The sequence below is a fragment of the Hemitrygon akajei genome, chromosome 6 (assembly GCF_048418815.1).
Source record: "Hemitrygon akajei chromosome 6, sHemAka1.3, whole genome shotgun sequence".
Lineage (NCBI taxonomy): Eukaryota > Metazoa > Chordata > Chondrichthyes > Myliobatiformes > Dasyatidae > Hemitrygon > Hemitrygon akajei.
In genome coordinates, this window is record NC_133129.1 from 154648530 (window position 1) to 154666989 (window position 18460).

General features: G+C 38.1%; 1 protein-coding gene across 9 annotated transcripts in view; it reads left to right on the top strand.

Moving 5' to 3' along the window:
* brsk2b (BR serine/threonine kinase 2b) overlaps nt 1–18460 on the top strand; it is a 948417-nt gene that overhangs the window by 804665 nt on the left and 125292 nt on the right. The gene's annotated exons all lie outside the window — the stretch shown is intronic.

Here is an 18460-nt window from a genome sequence, read left to right on the forward strand (position 1 = left end):
TGTCACAAATAAAATTCAATCGGATAGATGCAAGAAGAATTATTCCTCTAGCTGAGGAGTCTAATACAAGGAATTGCAATCTTAAATTGAGGGATAGACCACTTCGGACTGAAATGTGAAGTTCGTCATTCAGAGATGGTAAATCGTTGGAATTTTCTATCCCAGAAGACTCTGGAGGCTTAGTCGTTAATTTAATTAAAACTGAAATCAATAATAGAGACAAAGTAAATACAGCATGGGAACTGTCCCCCCTGCCCAGTGTGTCCATGGTAACCATCAGATAACCTCAACATTAGTCCCATGTTTTCCTCTGATTCTCCGCAAACCTCGCCTCCAACACTGATACAGATATTTCTGCTATCCACCTACACTGGAAGCAGTTTACAGTAGCCAGTTAACCTACCAGCAGCACTTGTTTGGGACGTAGGACAGAATTGGAACGCAGCCATGTTTTCCTGAAAGAGACTGCACACGTTGATAAGGTGGTAAAGAAGGTATGTCTTTATTAGTCGGCATTGAGTACAATAGTTTAAGATTTATAAAACACTGATAAGGCTGCATCTGGAGTAATACATTCAGTCCTGGTCACTTCTTTGTAGGAAAGATGTGGAAGCTTTGCAGAGGGTGTAGACAAGGCTTACTGGGGTGCTGCCTAGATTAGAGGGCATGTCCTATAAGAAGAGGTTGAACAAACTTGTGTTGATTTCTCTGGAACAGTAGAGGCTGAAGAGGGGTCAGATAGAAGTTTGTACCATTATGAGAGACATAGGTAGAGAGCCAGTATCTTTTTTTGCAGTCCAAATGTCTAATACTAGAGAGCAGGTATTTACAGTGAGAGGGGCAAGTCCACAGGAAAAATGTTTTTACAAAGTGGTGGTGCCTGGACTGTGTCCTGCCAGGGTTGGTCATGGAGGCAAATACAACTGAGATGTCGGAGCCTTTTAGATAGATGCATGAATGTGCAGAAAATGGTAGGATATGGACATTGTGGCGGCAGAACGGATTAATTTAGTTAAGCATTTAATTACTAATTCAATCATTTCAGCACAACATAGTGGGCCAAAGGGCCTGTGTCTGTGCTGACTATTCTGTGTTTTGGGTTCTTGGGGAAGCCTACATGGTCACAGGGGAGAATGTGGAAACATGGAGAGCTCCCAAAGTTATGGTTGATCTAAGATCTCTGGAGGTGTGAGACAGCAATAGCAACTGCTGCATCACTGAACGGCCTGTGAGCCAAGTTTCAATCTCCCTTAGAACGGCAATGAATTTGCTGATTATAATTTACTCAAATTCAGATTTAAAGAATTCATGCTCTTTTTCACTCATTGAGGGATCAAGGGCTTGATGAGGAAAAGGATAGGCAAAAGATATTCAGTTGGAAGACCAAACATGATTATATTGAATGGTGGAGTAGGGCTAGAGGGACAAATAGCTTATTCTTGTTTCTGTTTCTTATGCCCCATCCAATGTTACATGGCACCATTCCAACTAAGCAAGGGCATTCTGGTTGAATGGTAGAGGTCTCATGCTAGTACCTTGTTGAGGTTTGAGTATTTTTCTCTTAGTATCCTATGGCCTACTCTTCTGAATTTTCTGACCATTCAAGCGTGTGCTGCTCTGCATGACTTTTACATTTTGTCCCATTATACTGTATTCTCAGGCGAACGTTTACTTATGAAGCCACATCTGGGAGCAAGTGCATTTTTCAGAGTCTTTTAAGTCAGATTAAAAATGATTCAACAACAGGTAGAATAAAATGATCCAACAACCTATACATCAGATGAAAGCTTTACATTTTTGCTGCATCCATCCTTGATAGATGGCAAACAGAAACACACAGCCCACAGCATAGAATATAGTATAGTCATTGAAGCCAGGCAATACACAGCAGTAAAAAGGACATAAAACAACCACACCTCATCCAAGCTCTCCTTGTCCAATTAGATACAGACATTGAGCAAGCAACACAGAAAATTGCCCTGGTGTGTCCTGAAAAGAAAAAAAAGGAACAAATCCATTCTACCTAATTACTAATTATTCTACATTCAGTCATAAGCACAGTGAAGGGAAGGTGCTGTCATCAGAACAATGAAAGTATCTCCCTTTCATTTAATTTGATAGAGTTTTCATCTCAGTTTTAACCAAGCTTCAACACCAAAATCTGGTGTTCACTCTTTTCCTTTTAACTATTGATCCTAAATACTTTATGCATCCTTGTCATTTTTTGTTTCTGTTCCATTTCAACAAAAAGAAACCAGATTTGTTTCTTTTTGTTTTTGTATGTATTTCATGACTACCTAGAGAAAACAAATATCAGAGTTGTATTGTACATGTATTTGACAATAAAATGAACATTTGAACCTTTACTATTGGATATCCAAACCCAACATTTTCAAATCAGAGAAAAAACAGTTAAGGTGATTTTGATATTGCTGTGGTTACTTGCCTATTTAAACAATGTATTATAAACATTCTGTGCTTCTTCTCATCAATGGATAATAGAAGTTTATCTGTTTATCTGGATGTAATTTTAATTTTTATCCTCAAATTTAATATTTTATGGAAAGCTTCATCTTCCCTTTGTATAGGGTAGTTAGTATTATTGGTTTCCACAATTTCCAGTTCATAACTTGTGAATTATATGTGATGTAATATCTGGGTTTTTTTGTAATTCATGTCATACATTCTGAAACATAGTACTGTCTTTTAAAATTATTTTTTGAGGGTACTTGTACCTGAACTGTACAGGATAACTTTGTACGTATTTGCATCAGAAATAATTCCAAACTTAAATTTAAAATGCGATCAATTAAAACATCAAAAACCATTAACTATCTTGAGCAAAGCAAGCCACAGGACCAGGATATAGATGATGTTTGAGGGGTGGCTTTGTGGTGCAATGGGAAGAGTGAATAGTAGCTTCCAACTTGGAACAACTGAGGGCTAAGATTGCCAAGTGCCAACACTGAAAGCCACAAAGAATGATATTTTCATTCTTCCGGACTGTGTTTCTTTCAGCACCATTTATGTGATGGTCAAAAGATCATGAAATGCTGCACTGTAATATGAATAGTAGAAATTAAAACTGATAGTAGGAACATAACAAAATCTCAACTTTGTATTGTGGCTACAGTAGCATGTTGTTTCCATGATTATTCATTTTTGATATTCTGGATAATACATAAAAGTTTGTACTGCAAGTTGAGCAGAAGTGTTTATTATTTTTGTAGTTTTTGCCATTTAAGTTTAACTAGTCCCATAATCTCCTTTTGTATTCTGACCATATGTGAGGTGAAGCCAAAGCTGAGTGATCAGCGACAATCCAGGGGTGAGGCTGAGAATTTTATTTACAAAGGAAGTAGTTCTAATCTGGAATGCACTGTGTGAAAGTATGGCCAGTACATGGTCAATTGTTGTTTTCAAAAGGAAATGTCATATATGTTTGAAGGTAAATATTTACATGGTTACGGGTTGAGTAGCAGAAGTGGGCGGATTTCTCACTAAAAAATCTGGTTAAGACTCAGGCTCCCCTTTGTCCTGTACAGTAACAATTCTGCTATCTATTTGACCTTGTTTACTTTTACATTGCTGTACATTGTGCTCATAAAGAAGAATACAGCCTTGTTCCACCTATATTCCTTAAGAGATTCTGAATCTGAGTCATGCATTGGATTTAAAAATTGTTGTTTGAAAAAGAAAGCTACAGCTCTGTTTTTTCTTAATGTCATGCTGTCAAAACTATCAGAATTTTTCAATTTGTGCCAACATACTACTATATAACTCCTCCATTGCCTCAAACTGCTGAGGACTCAATATGTTCTTTGAAGCTGCTTTAATTTTGAACATTGAAAAATAGTTTTTATAGTCATTTTAAGAATAGAGAAGCTGTAGGCTTGCCCATGAAGTTAACCAAGTAAACAAATATCCAGAGTCAACATGTCTGGGAACCTAAATGCATTTCCTCTGAAGAACCTCAAGAATAGGCTTAAACCCATAGCCTGATGGAGGTCCAAGATCCATGCTGACTAAAACAGCTTTTCAAGCACGACTTCTGTATTCCAGCAGAGTTCTTTTTGTACTTCATGAAAATTTCATTATGCTTCCACATAAAATTCCCATAATATATTAATTCATCTAAGTAATCTTGACCAACATGTTGAAAATCTCATGGAAGCCTTGTTTTCATTATTTTTTTTGCATTTGCCATCACAGTGAATCTCCTAAAATCAAAATAATACTTAAAAGTTGGTTCTTCTGTTAAGCCATGTAATTTTCTTTGGGATTTTGAGGGCTGTTTTGCAATGATTTTCTACTTTAAAGCTGCTACAGATAAGTGAAGTGGGCTATCAGAAGCAGAATATATTTAAAAAGTCAAAATGGTTCGATTTACATGTGAGCTTATTCATTTGATATTTCTGTTGAAAGAAAACAGCACTTAATATTTCAGGCCAATGACTTTCTGTTAGAGCTGGAGTAGATTAAATGCCCTTAATCTAATGAAGGTTGGGGATAAGAAGCAGATAGGGAAGAAGGAAGGTCTAATGAAGACTGGAGTTACAAAATGGACATGAGTAGGTAAAGGATTTGTTGCAGCAGAGCCAAAATTAAAGCCGGAAGTCTGGACTGAAGCTCTATTTGGGAAATGGTGAAAAGTAAAAGTAGGCAACACCAGGGCTCCAATAATGATCTGACTTGGAAGACCATCCTCAGAAAGCTGGCAATTGTGTAAACCAATATTAAAAAGTGTGGCACTCTCAGAAGTGACTTCATAAAGACTTGGTTAGGTTGTTGGCCACAAAACTGGGCTGTATCATATTGGAAACATACTGCGATTTTAGTGAGAGCACAAATTGATGATTGCTAGGTACCTGGTTTGAAAATTTATGAAGAGATGCCTGAAAAATTGAACCATTTTTCATTGAAATATTATATTTGACTAAAATCTACTTAAAAACCAGTAAGATGAATGGAGCAGATAGGGACCTGGTGATGAAAGGGAAAAACAAGTTACATTTTAAAAATATTTCTGTTTAATGCATTTGTATGATAAGCTGGAGAATAGATGATTAAAATGGGTGGGCAGGAGTATAGAGTTGAAGTTATAACCTATGATCAGCCATAATTTTATTTAATGTGAAGCAAGTTAAATGAGTCAGTAACCTATTCCTACTCAAACTCTCATGTTTGAGGCAGAATAGACTATTCTGAAAAGGTGAGCAGTTTAGAATGAGGAGAGTAAATGAAAAGGATATGAAAAGAGAGGAGAGACCTCTCTACCCAGACTGGTTAACTTTGTTCTAAGCTCTCAGCAAAAAAACTACCAAGGAGGCACAAGAGAATACAGCTGCTGGAATTTGGAACAAAGCACTAAAAGCTGGAGAAACTCAGGGAAATAGACAATCAATATTTTGGGTTGAGACCCTTCATCTAGACTGAAGAGTCACTGGAATGAAGTCTAGATGAAAGGTCTCAACACAAACATTGACTATATATTTTCCATCTTAGAAGCTGACTGATCTGCTAAGTTCCTACTGCTTATTGTGTGTCGCTCAGGAAACTACTAAGATTGGATAAACTCCCTATTTTACACCATTTTCAAATTGACTTCCCATTGAAGCCAAGTCAGGTGGAATGTGAAACAGCAGTCAGTCTAATTTCATTCTGATAATTCTATAAAAATTCCATCAAAAAGTTGTAAACTTGTTGTTTTCGCAAATAGTAAAGATGCGGTTATAATCAACATGGGCAGATGGAATAAGGAAAATGGAATGAAGGAATATAGAGGCAGAAAAAATAAAGATACATTTTGTGAACTGTTTAGTGATATGAATACTGATGTGTTCTGACTGAAACAAACGGACTGTTTCCATGGCATAATGTTGCAAAAAGATAAGCCACAAATCAAAAATAAGAACTTCAATATGTTCTTGTTTCTGGCTAATATAATTACGTTCTATAATTTGTTGTGTAGGAAAATGCAAAAGGAATTTAAAGTGGAGAGAATTCCTTGAATTGTCCATACGGAAACTTAAGTGGAAGCTGCTTGACAGCCTGCCTCTTTTAAAATAAAACAAAACTCTTCCACTTTCATCACTTTTGCCCTGCCCTGCAGCTTTTCATTCCACCTTGTGTCCTAAATACATTAAAGCTCATTAAATGTATCAGTGCTATTTGTTTTGTCTATCCACAGTAACTGCAATTTCTGCATTGATATAAAACCATGTAAAAAAATCTAAATTTCTTAATTTATTAGTAACAACCACATTCTGTTTTGCAAGCAACCTCTAAACTTATCCTGCACCCTAGTTTTGAATGTAATCGGGAGCTTCCTCTTGAGGCATCTTCAGAGGTTCATGCACATTAAATCTATCGCCTTGTCTTTTTGTTGTTCAGTAGATTAAATACATTTGAATACTTTAGAATGTATAAGGTAGAGTTTCTAAATATCTTTGGAATATAATTGTCAGTTATTTAGCACCTAATATAAATAAAATATCATTCTGCAACTTTTTTGCATATACATTAATGATGAGATGACTGCAATCCACTTTTTATGCATTTTTCTCTCAAAAAGACATTCAGCTTATTAGATGCATATTTAAATAGCTCAATTACATTGGCAATGCTTTGCAGGCATGCCTTTGCTAATGTTCGCTGATGTTGAAGTTGAAGGCTGTTTGCATTGCAGCACATCACCTTGTCATGCCTGAGCATGGCCATTGTATTTATTGAATTGAGTTCATTATAGAATTTGCTCTGAACATTCTGTTTTTAGGATTGGTCCTCAACCAAAGAAGAAATTGTCTTTGTTTAGTTCTGGAGTTGAATACCTGTACATGCATTTCACTGGACTGGGCTGCGCAAAAATAAGAAATTATTATGAGAATTAGCGAGTAGTTGCTCTAAATTTTTCTACTTTTCATTTAATACATTTTTCATGATGTCTTAATAACTGGTAAAGATCTGCTGCTAATTATATTAAAATAGAATGGAACATAACTGTAACCTGTATAATGTACCAACTGAATACCATAGTTCCAGCTAAGTTAAAATATAGATTTGATGCTGATATTTTGTATTGAACATTATCTTTAATTCATTAAAGCCAAATCAAGGATGAGAAAAACTACAGTGTCCAATTTGGAAGCCTCAGAGGCAATTTTAGATACCAAATTTTTGGAAAGTGAAAGCCTTAGGAGTATTTGGTGAGATGGTCTTGAGTCAAAACATAATTCCTTTCCCTTCCACAGATACTGTTCAACCTGCTAAATTTCTCCATCTGTTTGTTGTTTTTTTTTTGCTGCAGAGGACATTTATCTGAATATTATTAGGGTTGGAAACTTGAGTAACGAGAAGATGGAGCAGTTAGGATTGCGCTCAAGAAGGTTAAAAGGGGAAGAAATAGAGATTTTTGAGATGATGAGAGATTTTGATGGAGAGAAATATTAGTTCCTCCACTGATTCAATCAATTACTACAAGTTACAGATTTAAAGACAATTGTGAAAAATCTAAAGTGTTTTTTAAATTCCAGTTAGAGCTAAAAGGTGACAAAATCTGTTTCTATAATTATTTTAAAGGGATTTGAACAGGTACTTGATTTGAACAAGTACATGGAGTACAGACAGAAACGTAGTGTGCAGTACTAGATGTCTCTCTTCTTTCAAGAAGCCAGTTATCTTGTTTATAGAATCTCTCCTTAAAAGAATCTGGTTATAATTTGAAGTAAATTAGCAAGAAACATAAAAATGCTCTGTAAAAAGCTTCCATAGATAGATTTAAAAAAAAGAAAAGAGTAACAAATTTTACTGTGGGTTCTTTGTAGGCAGGAATAGGAGAAATTATATTGTGGAATAAGGAAATAGAAGAGGAAGTATATTTTTGTGTTTCTTCATGAAATGTGGCACAAGATGTCCCAGAAATAGTGGGAAACAACAGTAGGAGTGTGAATGAAGAGCTGAAGAAAGTAGCTTTAGTGAAAAAGCAGTCTCCATATAAGAGGACAGATATTCAAGACTGAGACATGAAGAAATTTGTTCACATAACGGATTAAAAATCTTTGGAATTCTTGAAGTAAGAGAGTTGTGAAGATTCTGTTGTTGAGTATATTCAGAATGGATATTAATAGGTTTTTGACTTTTAGATAATTGAGAAATGTATGATAAGTACAGGAAAGTTCAACATACATAAGAGATCAGTAGAACAGGTGTAGGGGACAAATAATCAAGAATTCAAGTTTTTATTGTCTTATAACACAAGAACATACGAAAATAGCAACAGGATAAGCTATCAGGCCCTTCAAATATCAGCTGTGGATCCCAAAATTTTCCCAGTACTCTTGTATACCACGAGCCGTTGCCACTATTGCCATCCTGCACTTCAATTGTCAAGTAACCTTTATCTCCTTTGCTAATTAATTATGGATTGTGCTTCTTCTCATGAAGTCCTCCTTTTTATTGGGATGAACTCTTGCAGATTATTACAGTTCCCTTTAAATATGCCATTAATATTTCCCTATTTATGTTCTAATTTATTGAGAGGTTAGATTTTTCATGTCTAAACACTGATACCTTCGTTCCACTGCTAGTCATGATTTCAATTGAAACTGATTCCATGTTACCACCCAATATCTTTAAATCATGATACAGAACTGTTCTGGTTCTTTCCCTGATTAAAACCCCATCCTGCCTCTCTTCCCTATGATCAGCTCTTTTAGAACAGATTATCACCTGAAAAATGGGGTTTCAATTCTAGTCACCATGTTTCTGTGATAGTAATTATGCCATACGTACTATATATTTTGCTATTTGTGCTACCAATTCATCTGTCCTGCTGAAAATGCTATGTGCATTCCAATAGAGAATGGTGAGCTTTTGGTTTTTTTTCACAGATGTTCACAACTCTAGATTTGACACTGTTTTTTGCATATTTCCATTTGCATCTTCTGCCCTGGCCTATCATACTATAACTGTCAATTCCCCCCTCACTACCCACCAGTCTTTGATTTTTATTTGTTCCATTAGATCTTATGTTCTTGCTGCCCTCTCACCTCACCTCACTCTCTCTCATTAGTGCCTAGATGGACCACATCACTGGATCCTCCCCTTCTAATTCTGAATTCATTTTCAGCACAGAAGAGATATCCTTAACCCTAATGCAAGGCAGGCACACAGGCTTCGAGACGTTCTATCTTTGCTACAGAGAATTCTGTTTATTCCTCTAACAGTGCTATCTCCTATTACCATTCTGTTCTCTCCTCCATTTGAAAAGCTCCATGTGCTGTGGTGTGATAAATAGTTCACACATTCTTCCTACAGTCACCAACCTCATCCAGAAAGGAAACAAGAACCTAATGTTTCTTTGACAAGGGTAAGGACCGAGACTGCTCCAGAATGATCCTTTGGTCCCACCTTCTGCTATTTCCGCTGTCACACTATCTTGTCCCTGACCAGTCACCAATTTAGAGGTAGTTACTCTCATGGGTGCGTGGCTGACTCCTGAAATAACGTGCCCATGTAACTCACCTCTCCCTGAAGATATGCAATACTTGGAGCTCAAAGTCCAGCTGACCGTGCCAGAGTTCCTCATGTAGTCCACGCTTGCTGCAGATCTGCTCACTGTTTATCAGGAGTTCACACATGGTGCAGCTATAATGATTCACTCACCCCGCCATCTGTTTTAATTTATTAGTTTTGTTCATTGATTGAATTAGTGTTTATTAACTCTCACCACTTTAAGAGTACAGATACTGCTTACATTAATGTGCCCTAATTTTAATCTGTTGACCAATCAAAATATGCAGAAAGAAAACTAGCAATCACTTCTCTATTTACCACAATGAACTGACTTGTACGTACCAAAAAGCTGTCTCCTATTGCTGCATCTCACTTTCTGAAAACTGCCTCTGCCTTGCCTAGGTCCTCTTCTCTTTCCTCCCACTTCTGACAAGGGGAGGGGACTTGCTTTATTTGCTCATAAGCAAAGACTGTTTATAGACAAAAATATCTGCAAAAATACTTTCAATATCTTTGGTCTTTTAGGACAAGCCAGCTCCTAGAGGAGGTCACATTTCCTAAAACATTGAAATTGGGTCAATGCAAATGTTTGTGCTGGAAAGTGAAAAACTTCAAGTTGTTAACATTTGGATGCTACAGCTCCTTCAAAAATACTTTTTGTTCCACTTCGGAAATTGTGCATTGTTAATAGAAATAGATGTTGGATTTCTTTAAAATTATGATAAATATCTCAAGCCATAGGCTACTGTTTATGCATTAAGTGACTCTGTTCTGAAGAGTTGAAATATATTTCACTATTTAGAACTAAAACTAGCAAAACAGAATACCTCTTTTCTTTGCCATATTATCAGGCTGAGTTATGAGACAATTTTCTTATGTAGATTTAGTTTTGTATCTGGGTTGGAACAGGAGAAGCAGTATTGCCTCAATGCCTGCATAAGCAGATGGTGGTATATATCATGGCATACATCACAAATGCACACTTATGATTAATGCAGCTTACTGTTCTTGGCAGATTGCATGATTGTTCAACACCATCACTAAGACTGTGATATATCACTCCAATCTGAGGGCAATGGGTGTGTAATTTATTTCTTGTGTCTTATCATTAAACATCTACCCCAATTTTAAAAGCCTCTCTTATGACAAAATAATATTTTACACCTGATGCATCTCATGCACCATCAGTTTCTTGGGCATGCAACAGTAACCCTCTGGCCTGCAGACCTGGAAATATTTGAAAAAGATAGATTAGACTTAAGAACAAAACAGAAGCATCCTGTGAAAAAGGATCTCGTGCTTTCCCAGCATATATGACGAATAAACTCTTCCTGGGCTTCCAGCCAGGTACAGGTATTGATTATAACCAATGTTTCAATGACAAACTCTGATGAAGATGGCAGAATTTGTCATGAAAGCGTCGTTTATAATCGATACCCACACCTGGCTGGAAGCCCGAGAAGAGCTTACTCGTCAAAAGCATCCTGTGTTCAGCAAAGGTGGAGGGAGCTAATATTACAATATGTTATGCTACTTATGTAATATATGGACCTATTTTTTTTAGAGCAATGACATGCCCCCCCCCCACTACGTATTGACCTGTTATCTACACATGCGCATTGTTCTCTCTCTATCGCTGCAATGCGAATACACCAGTTTAAGTCATCTTCCGTGTGTATGCTTTTATGTCATTGATATGTAATCATGCACAGACACAACAAATTGGCAATGGATGTCAGAAAATATGACGAACTGCACCGACAGTTACTGGATGAAACATTGAGAGTTGAACACGAAGGACTCACGGGTAACAGAGAAAGATACGTTGAATTTAAAGTGAAAATAACATGGCGATGGCTTCATTTGGGAAAATTGATGAATTTGACAGTGCCAATGAAGGCTAAGAGTTGAACTGTATTGTAACACGAATAATGTGGAGGAGCAAAAGAAAGCCCCTGCATTTCTTAGCTTAATGGGTGCAAGGACATGCAGTCCCTTACAGAAACTAGTAACCTCTGAAAAGCCAGCAAGCAAGACATTCGATGAAATTGTTACAATTTTACAAAATCACTTGAGCCCTAACCCACTGGCAATAGCTGAGAGATTCAGAAGTTACAAAAGGAACCAGTCAAAACATGAAAGCATTTCTGTATACGTTGCAGAACTGCATAGACTTTCCCATTCCTGTAACTTTAGAGATGGGCTTTCTGATGTATTAAGGGACAGGATTGCATGTGGCTTGCATAGTTAAAGCACTCAAACATGGCTACTGGCAGAAAGAGACCTAACCTTAGAACGGGCATTACCACTGCAATGTCATTAGAGACTGCAGCAAAGGATGCAGCAGAACTACAGAAAAGGAGGTTAGAATTGAAATGTACAAAATGCCCCTGAATGGGGCAAAAAGCCAAAGATGCTATGATGTGGCAAATCCTCCCATGATGCAAATGACTGTTGGTTCAAGGAAAAAGTCTACAGGAAGTGTCACAGACAAGGTCACACAGAGAGAATGTGTAAGACAGACAAATAGCACAACCAAGTGAAAAGTCTCAAACAGAAAGCTAAGTAATTGCATAAAGTTATCGAATATAAAACAGAATCAGACAACATAGGGTCTGACAAAGCTGAAATGTCATGCCTAGAACTTCATAATATAACTGAAGCAGATCACAAAACCATTTGGATCACCATAGATGAACTGAAAATAAATGTATGGAAACCAAACACAGCAGTTAGAGATTTATGTATTGAAAAGTGGAGGGCCAGCACTTTTTGGACGTGAATGGTTGAGAAAAACCCAACTGTACTGGCACTCCATCAAAGCTCTCAGTATGATATCAACAGGTAATGGTAGCACTAATCAGAGGCTGGCATAGCTGCTTAATGCTAAGGAGAAGGTGTTCGAGAAGGGGATAAGTAAACTCAAAGGCATGAGGCCAGAATTGAACTGGATAAAACAACAACACCAAGATTCCAGAAACAGTGTCCCAGTATCTTACATACTACGTCCTAAAGTAGATGCTGAACTGCAGAGCTTGAAGGCATCTGGAATTCTTTCCAAGGTTGAGCAGAGTGATTGGACCACGCCCATTGTCCTGGTGATCAAGAAAGGGAAGGCCAGAGCCATTTGCACATGTGGGGATGTCTAGGTGAGCATCAACCCAGTGCTGCATACTGTGCAGTATCCCTGCCACGAATAGAAGATATTTTTGCATCTTTGGCAGGCGCGGCCAAGTTTTCAATGATTGACTTGTCACAAGCCTGTCTGAAAATGGAGATTGAGGAGTCAAGCAGGGAGTTCCTCACAATCAGCACTCACAAGGGACTGTTCCAGTATAATCATCTCGTCTTTGGCATTGCATCAGCTCTAGCAATTTGCCAAAGAGCAATGGAGCAAGTGCTCCAAGATATCCCAGGAACCTAATGTTACCTTGATGACATCATCATGACTGGTAAAAACGACGACGAGCACCTCCAGAACCTTGGTAAACTGCTTACCAAGCTAAGTGAGCATGGTCTGTGCACAAAGAGAGAGAAATGGGAGCTTTTCAAGAATGAATTCTCATATTTTGGACATATTGACCAGCATGGCTTACATAAGTCACAAGAGAAGATTGAATCAGTGTACAGGCATCCAAACTGGAAAATGTGTCACAACTCAGGTCATACTTGTAAACTACTACCACCGGTTTCTCCCAAACATTGCTACAGTGCTGGACCCATTGAATGCACTGTTACAGACAGGAGCAAAGAGGAAATGGTTAGAAAGATGTGAAAAAGTATTAAAGGAAAAAAAGAGACTAATGACATCCAATGAACTGTTCGCCCATTATGACCCATTCCTGCCCATCAGACTGGCGTGCAGTACATTCACTTAAGCCATTGGAGCTGTTTTGTCACGCATTATGTAAGATGGATCTGAACACCCAATTGAGTTTGCTTCAAGATCACAACTGTGCATAGATTGGCTGAGAGGTCGTTAGTCTAGTATGGGGAATAAAAAAGTTCCACCAATACCTCCGTGGGCAAAAATTTATGCTGATGACAGATCACCAGTCCCTTGTGTTCATTTTCAATCCCAGGAAGGAAATTCCAGTGATCACTGCTGCCCAGTTACAACACTGGACATTATTCCTAGGAGCCCACTCTTATGACTTAGAGTTCAAGGGTACCAAACAACTCAACAATGCTGATGGCTTGTCATATCTTCCACTGTTGGCAACTGAAGAAGAAAAGTCTTCATACTGTGACCCAGCAGAAGTGTTCCACACAGCATTGGAGGACCAGTTACCGATAACAAATTCCGAAATACGAAGGGAAACAAGGGATGACCTGACATTGTCAACAGTCTCTGAAATCACCATGCAAGGATGGCCAGCTCATGGTAACCCTACGTTCTCAGAGTTTTTAGCAAGATGAGACCAACTGTTAGTATATCAAAGAATGCTGATGTGCGGATCTTGAGATGTGGTTCCCTCTGAACTACACATCAGAGTGATAGGAAATCTACATGAAGGACACCTGGGAACAGTCAAGATGAACAGTCTCGCTCAGAGCTCTGCATGGTGACCGGGAATAGTTAAACAGATTGAAGACTTAGCCAATAGCTGTTTGAAATGCCAAAAAATTCAAAATGCACCCTCACAGGCACCATTACACCCATGGGAGTGGGCCACTGATGTGCACAGTGGATGTTGGAGATCAGACATGGAGACATCACGTGGACCGAATACTGGATGCTCAACCGAAGAACACACTTGAATCGACTGCATCCAACAAGATGGACACATTGCAGTTACCAGATTTACCTCTCAATGATGATGTCACTGACAGCAACATGACACCGGAAACCAAGAACGTTGTCTTAGACAAGACACCTGCCAAACCTGATGCCACTCCACAGGTTCAGGGGCACAATCCTGAAGGAAACAGAGCACCACTCAAACGACTGAATCTTTAGAACTGTGAAGTTAGTGATAGACTGTTATTGTGAAAGCATGTTTATTGGAATATGGATTGTGAAAGGGAAATTGAATGTTTTGTACATATACCATTTAATGGTGCATTAATCTAAAGGGGGAAGAAGAGTAATGTATGGATCTATTTCTTTTAGAGCAATGTCTGTCTGCCTCCCCCCCCCCCCCCCCACACCAACCGGCTTAGCACACTGTTGTCCATACACGCACATCGTTCTTTCTTTCCCTCTCACTACAATGCGAATACACCAGTTAAAGCCATCACCCATGTGCACACTTTTATTCAATTGATACGTAGTTGTGCACAGACACAACAATGTAAATGGCACAACATAGATGTGAATTGAAAATTCTTTTTAAGGTGCACATCTGAATTTGCTAATTCTATCATGAAGTTTTATTGAGAGAAATCTAGGCATCTTCAGAGAAAGGGACAGATTCAGAGTATGTCAACCAGCTGAGTTTGGTGTATGGTAGTCTAAGCTGAGTATATACTGTATCTCCTTGTGTTTACATTAAACAGTATTAACAGATGCCAGGAAACAAACTGCTGGAAAAACTCTTTAGGTCAAGTTCAAGATTAATTATCATTCAACCATAGACATAAATGCAGCCAGGTGAAACAGCATTCCTCTGCGGCCAAGGTGCAAAATACAGTACATATTGACCTACACAGTGCAGAACTTCAAACTATAACTGCTCATACAGTTACAAAGAAGAAAATAAAATAGCCCAAGTCTCTGAGTGTTGTGACCTATAGGTTGATGATACACAAGTGTTGATTCCTGGAGCCGAGTTTATTCATGCAACATCTGTGGAAGCAAAGAGCTGACAAACACGTCAGGTTGAGATGCTGCATAAGGTCTGGTGGAAGGTCTTCGTCTGAAATATTGGCCATCCCTATGCCACCACAGATGCTGCTTTACCTGCTGAGTTCATTCAGCAATCTGACTTTTGACCCAAATTCCAGCATATACAGTACAGTCTCTTGTGTCTCCATTAACAGAAGCTATACAGCTAGTTATTTTTCTAATAACGATAATGCAGTAGGTTGAATATAGATAAGTCTGCTAAAGGGGAACAAACTGTTTACAAACAATAATGAAGCACCATGTTTTTGAAAAGTATGATGGATTACATATCACTCATTAATCTGCACTGTCAAATTTCTGAATAAACAAACTTTGAGCAAAGTATCTATTAAATGTCAGTTAATATACTTTGTTGCTGGGCATTGAGGTACTGCCTTCACTTTCTGCATGGGTACACTTTAATCATCAATTAGAGCAAACTTTCTTGTTCATTAATAATAATCTAATAGTTTTCATATTTGGAAGAGTAGGTATTAAGAGGGTTGTTATGAATATTGTAAAATAATATTATTTTCCAATCTATTTTCATATTTTATTGTCATTAGATTGCAAATGAACTGGAAACCTAATTGTATGTGGTACTGACAACCATGAAACTACTAATCGTTCTCTGCTTAATAATTGTCCTTTAATTAGGTATATTTGCAATGCAAAGTAGGGCCATGAAGCATCAAAAAAGGCCTTTCAGCCCAACTTGTTCATATTTCTCTAAGCATTTCCTGTCCATGTACCTGTCCATACATTTCTAAATATCATGTTATAGTGTCTACTGCTTCCTCTGGAGGTTCATTCCATATACCCATCAACCTCTGTGTGGAAAAATTTGAACCTCAGTTTCCCTTTTATAATTTTCCCTCAGTTTAAAAATATGCACTCAAATTTTAGTATTCCCTACACTGGGAAAAAGCCTATTGCTAAATGCCCGGCCTAAGCCTCTGAAGATTTTATAAAACCTCTGCACAAGAGATTCCCAACCAGGGCGTCCCTGCTCTACACAGTCACCCCTCAGCCTCCTTCACTTCAGGAAAAACAGACTCAGCCTATCCAGTGTCTCATAACTCCACACCCTTGTGACTCTTTTCAGCATCTTCTCTGACTGAATCACATCTTTCCTGTTGAATAGCAAACGAGCTCCACATGATTTTCCAGGTGGGAGCTTGCCAAAGTCTTATACGTCTATAACATGATGTTCCAACTATAATGAACTAACCAATGAAGGCAAGCTTGTCATTTGCCTTCTTCCCCATCTTGTTTAACTGTGCTGTCACTTGTACTGCTAGGTCTCTAAGTTCTATGACACTTCTAAGGGCACTATTGTTCTCTGTGTGTGTCCTGCCCTAGTTATCTTCCCTAACTGCATCACTTCACACTCGTTTGTGTTAAATTCCATATAACATTCTTAGTTCTCAGTTGATCTAGATCCCGTTTTAACCTTAGACAACCTTCTTCACTGTTCCCTATGCCGACTATTTTGGTATCAACTGCAGACTTAAATCATGCCACCAACGTTCTCATTGAAATCCTTAATAAATATGACAAACAGCAGGAGGCACAGCACTGATACCTATGATAAAATCTGCAAAACAGTTTTCCATTACTACCAAGCATATTCTGTATCATACGATGGAACTCATCTTGAATCCCTTGTGATCTAACCTTCCAGACACCTTTCTTGTCAAAAGCCTTGCTAAAGTTAAGATAGACATCTGCCCTCATCAGTACTCTTGGTTACCTCATCAGAAAATTCACTTAAATTTGTGATTTCACGACTTCCCCACACAAAGTCAATTTGACTTTAGTCTTTGCCTTTCCAAATGAAGATAGATCCTGTCTTTCAGAAATCCCACCAGTAACTTACCCACCACTGATATTAGGCTCACCGGACTGTATATCCCTGGCTTGGGCTTGCAGCCCTTCTCAAATATAGGCAAATCATTAGCTACGTACATTCTAATCTTCCAGTACCTTGGCTAGGGAAGATACACAAATTTCTGTCAAAGTCCCAATAATTTCTTCTCTTGCTTTCCACTAAATCATAAGCTAAGATCCCAGGGACTTATCCATGTTTACGCACCTCAAGACTGCCAACACTGTAACGTTGATTATTAATTCATAGCAGTGATGCGTCTGAGGACATTATTTCCCTGAATTCCTTAGCTTCCATTCACAGTAAATTTTGTTAGGAAGTATTCACTTATGACCTTGGCATTCGCCTGTGGCTCCCCACATTGAGGACTGCACTGATTCTTAAGGAGATGGATTTTCTTCCTTGTTACTCTTTTAATATACATGGAATCTTTATAGATATGATGTTACCTTATCTGCCAATGATATCTTATGTCCACTTCTTTCACTCCTAATGTCCTTCGTCACTGGCCTCTTTGGTCTCTTATTTTTATAAGGAACTGACTTGATTTTAGCTTCCCATATATGACATACATACTCCTTTTTTTCCTGACAGTTCAATACTCCATGTCATCCAATGTTCTCTTATCCTGCTAGCCTTGTCCTTCACTCTAATAGGAGCATGGTGACTCTGAACTCTCCCCATCTTCTTTTGCTGACTGTTTGCATATTCACTATCTACTTTGCTGATTATTCACTATTGCTGTGATTAAGAAGATACAAAAATCCTTGCCAGGATCCCAGCAATCTTCCTTCCCATAATGTCATAGGGAATGTTTGGTCAAGGCCCAGGGATTTATTCAACCTCAACACTGCCAATACCTCCTCTTTGATAATATTTATCTTTCAAGACATCACTGTTCTCTTCCCTGAATTTCCGAGCTTCCATGTCCTCCTTCAATGCATATAGACAAGAAATATTAATTTAAGAATTTGCTTGTCTCATGATCTCTACATGGAGACAACCACACTGAAAATAGGAGACCTATTTTCTCCCTAGTTAACCTTTTGCTCTTAATATTAGAATATTTTAGCATTCTCCTTTACCCTATCTCCCAAGCATATCTCATGTCCCCGTTTTACCCGCAGATTTCCTCCTTTACTCCTACATTGCTTATGGTCCTCAAGAGCTTTGCTGGATCCCATCTGGTCATATACCTGACATATGCCTCCGTTTTCTGGATCAGATCCTCA